Source organism: Neophocaena asiaeorientalis, unplaced genomic scaffold (assembly GCF_003031525.2).
Source record: "Neophocaena asiaeorientalis asiaeorientalis breed wild unplaced genomic scaffold, Neophocaena_asiaeorientalis_V1.1 scaffold1020, whole genome shotgun sequence".
NCBI classification, from domain to species: domain Eukaryota; kingdom Metazoa; phylum Chordata; class Mammalia; order Artiodactyla; family Phocoenidae; genus Neophocaena; species Neophocaena asiaeorientalis.
The window spans coordinates 55,245-59,531 of record NW_020173915.1 but is presented as its reverse complement, the minus strand read 5'-3'; positions in this window follow the sequence as shown (position 1 = coordinate 59,531).

The following is a 4,287-nucleotide window of genomic DNA, read 5'->3' as shown; positions in this document are numbered from 1 at the left end:
TGCATGAGTTTATTTCTGGGCTCTCTATTCTGTACCATTGATCTATGTGTCTATATTGTGACAGTACCATACTGTTTTGCTTCCTGTAGCTTTGTAATACAGTCTGAAGTCAGGGAGTTTGATAACTCCAATTTTGTTCTTTTTCTCAAGATTGCTTTGGCTATTGAGGGTCTTTTATGGTTCCATATAAATTTTAGAATTATTTGTTCTAACTCTATGAAAAATGTTATGGGTATTTTGATATGGATTGCATTAAATCTGTAGATTGCTTTGGGTAGTATGGGCATTTTTATTAATATTAATTTTTTCAACCCATGAACATGGGCTATCTTTCCATTTCTTTGTGTCGTCTTCAATTTCCTTCATTAATATTTTGTAATTTTCCTATTTTGTAGGTGGAGTATATCACCTTCTTAGTTAAATTTACTCCTAGGTATTTTATTCTTTTTGATGAAATTTTAAATGGGATTGTTTTCTTGCTTTCTCATTCTGATATATAAACAGCTCATACAACTCAATATGAAAAAAAACAAACAACCCCATTAAAAATTGGCAAAAGACCTGAATAGACATTTTTCTACAGAAGACATACAGATGACAAATAGGCACATGAAAAGATGTTCAACATCACTAATCATCAAGGAAATGCAAATCAAAACCACAGAGATATCACCTTATAATTGTCAGAATGGCTGTCATCAAAAAGACCACAAATAACAAATGTTGATGAAGATGTAGAGAAAACGTAACCCTAGTACACTTTTAGTGGGAATGTAAACTGGTACAACTATTATGGAAAATAGTATGGAGGTTCCTCATAAAATCAAAAATAGACCTACCATATGATCTAGCAATTCCACTCCTGGGTATATATCCAAAGAAAATGAAAACACAAATTCAAAAAGATGCATGCACCCCAAAGTTCATAGCAGCAACAACATGATGGACCTGGAGGGTATTATGCTTAGTAAAATAAGTCAAACAGAGAAAGACAAATACTATGTGTTATCATTTATTTGTGGAATCTAAAAAATAAAACAAATGAATAGATATGACAAAACAGAAACAGACTCATGGATATGGAGAACAAACTAGTGGTTACTGTGGGAAGAGGAATGCAAAAGGGGCAAGATAGCAGTAGGTAATTAAAAGGTATTGATACCAACTACTATGAATAAAGTAAATAAGCTACAAGGATATATTGTACAATGCAGGGACTAGAACCAATATTTTATAATAACGTTAAATCGAGTATAATCTATAAAAATATTTAATCACTATGTTGCAACCTGAAGCTAATATAATATACTATACTGATCAACTACACTTTAATAGATACTTAGTTGCCCCAAATAAATAAATAAAATTAATTGTGTTTGGATCTTTGTAGTCTACATAAGGGAAATGATTCCCTTTGCATCTTTCTGCCACAGGACTACATGGTAACAGATGTGTGTTTAGTGAAATGTATCCATCAGGGAGCCTGGAACACAGTTGGTGCTCATTAAATTCTTTCTTCCATCTGCCCCAGGTGGCCCTGAAAATTTCCATATCAGATCCAAGTTGTGTATACGTGTTTATAGTAGGGGCTGTGGTCTTAAATGTCTCCATCCAAATTGGAACCAAAAAAAAAAAAAAAAGCCCAGACTCTGTAGCAGCTTTAAAGATATTTGTGACATATTCAATTGAATCTTTTAATTTGGAAAACAATACAATTGTGAGAGGTACCCACATGTCAGCAGAGAGTGGACATGTCCAAGCATATGGGTTTCTAAAGTGAGGATTGAAAGTGAAAGTACTTGCAGAAAAAGTATAAAGGATCATATAAAGATATATTCTCCTGTTTTTGATGATTGTTAAGAGAGATATCTTTCCTGCTTTATTTCTTCATTTGAAGGGATTTTCCAAAACAGTGATGCCAAAAATTGGTCCATGTGAATTATCTTTAACTAATGAACAGTTGCCTTATGCCACAAATGCACAATAAGGTATTGGTAGTGTCACGTGGTGAGAAATTCCATACAACCATTTGATAAGGGAGAACCTCATGACTTTGTGAGTTGTACAAGAATCCAAGGCGATTACAATTGTCCAGAAAACAGAAGGTGGTGTATGTTTCTAGTTCATCATAGTTAGGGGGAGATGCCTGGTGCTATGTGGTTCATTCAAAAGCAGGCAGTGGAGACTGGGTATCCAGGTCCCTCCAGTGTAGCCTCCCTGGAGTGCCAGAAGCCAGCAATGACACCTCCCAGATCTTGCTTTCAATTCTCTGTCTCTTTGTAAGAACATGTACTTAAACAGTGGGTCCTGACTGCGATGCACAGTATCCCCATTTTTTTGTCTCTCTAAATCCCCAGTGTTTAAGCATACAAGGTCATTAATTCCCAACTGCATTAATTTCCTAAGGCTGCTGTAACAAAGTATCACAAACTAGGTGGCCTAAAACAACAGAAATTTATTTTCTCACAGTTCTAAAGGCCAGAAGTTCACAATCAAGGTGTCAGTACTGTTAGTCTTTCTGAGGACTCTATGAGAGGATCTGTTTTATGTTCTAGTCATAGCCAGCAATCTTGGTGCTCCCTGTCTTGTAGATGCATCATTCAAATCTCTGCCTCCATATTTCTACCAACAGTCTCTTCATATGGTTGTCTTCCTTCTGTGTCTATGTCCGAATTTCCCTCTTTTTATAAGGACACCAGTCATTTTGGATTAGAAGGCTACCCTACTCTAGTATGACCTCATCATAACTTAATTACTTAACTACCTTCAATGACCTTTTTCCCAAATAAGATCACATTTTGAGGTACTGGGATTAGGACTTCATCATATCTTTTGGTGGGGGTGGGAGAAGGGACAGGGGAGAACACAATAATTCTACCCATAAAACCAACTTACTATTTTGCTCCATTGGGCTCTATGTTTTGAAATATTTTGTTTACCAAAAAAAAATGTACTTAATGGTTATTCATTTTCCTGGGTGTTTTTAAAACATCAAAGTCATCCAAATAGGTTTCTTATCCTAGAAGAAGATGGCATAAAATCAATTTTCCCTGGTTTACTTCTCTGAATACAACTAAATACCTTGGAAATTACTCCGTAGACAATGATAAAAGAATTCTGAAAGCTGGAAGGAAGAAGGCAGACTGGCTGGGAGCCCCCAAGACTTGAAGAACCACAATGCAGTGAGTCTGCTTGGTTTTCTTTTTATCTCCCATGTACGTCCAGATTGGGTGCCAGAGAGGTACGGAACTCAGAACCACCAATAGACATAGACAACAAAACCCAAGAAAAGCCTGCTCTCTCTGGACAAGGGGTGAGGTGGGAAGCCCACAGAGAACTAGTGGACAACTAGGTCCAACTAGAACAAGTCCACAGCTGCAGCCCCTGCAGGCAGTCTAACCCACCAGAGCTCTGGTTTTCCTTGCTCTCCACTAAGGTGGCACAACACCAGATGTTCCACAGAAGTACTTTCTATCCCCACAGATGGCACCAGCTAAGATTAAGCAGGAGCCCCAGAAACACCAGAACAAAGCAGATAAAAATAGAATTCAAAGGGCTCAGAAAACTAAACTGTCATTGATACAAATGCTCACAAAAGTAGACCAGAACTTATACACCAAACATCAACAGGGTGACTGCTCACTAAAAGAGAAGATTTAGGATCAAGAGTGTCCTAACTTAAGAATCAAAATGTCCAGGATAAAATCAAAAACGTTTACTCAGGAAAACCACAATTTGAATGAGAAAAGACAGCAAATGTTAATACTAAGATGAATCAGATACGTAGTTATCTGACAAGAATTTTAAAGTAGTCACCATAAAAATGCTCTGACAATGAATTACAAATTCTCTAGAAGTAAATAAAAAAAGAAAATGTCAACAAAGAATAAAAGGTATAAAGAGAAACAAATAGAAATTATAGAACTCAGAAATACAATAACCAAAATTTTAAAACTCATGGATGGGTTCAGTAGTAGAGTGGAGATGACAAGGATAGAATCAGTGAATTGAGGATAAATCAATCTAAATAATGAAGAGAAAATAGACTGGAAAAAAAGTTAGCAGAACCTCAGGCTTTGTGGGAGGATAACAAGATCCATCATTCATATCATTGAAGTCCCAGGACAGAAGAAAGAACATGGGACTGAAAAAGTAGTTGAAGAAATAAAAATTTCCCAAATTTGGCAAAACACATAAAATTGTAGATCCAAGAAGCTGAACAAACTCCAAGTAGGATAAACCAAATAAAATTCACACCAAGGCACATCATACTCAAACTTCTGAAAA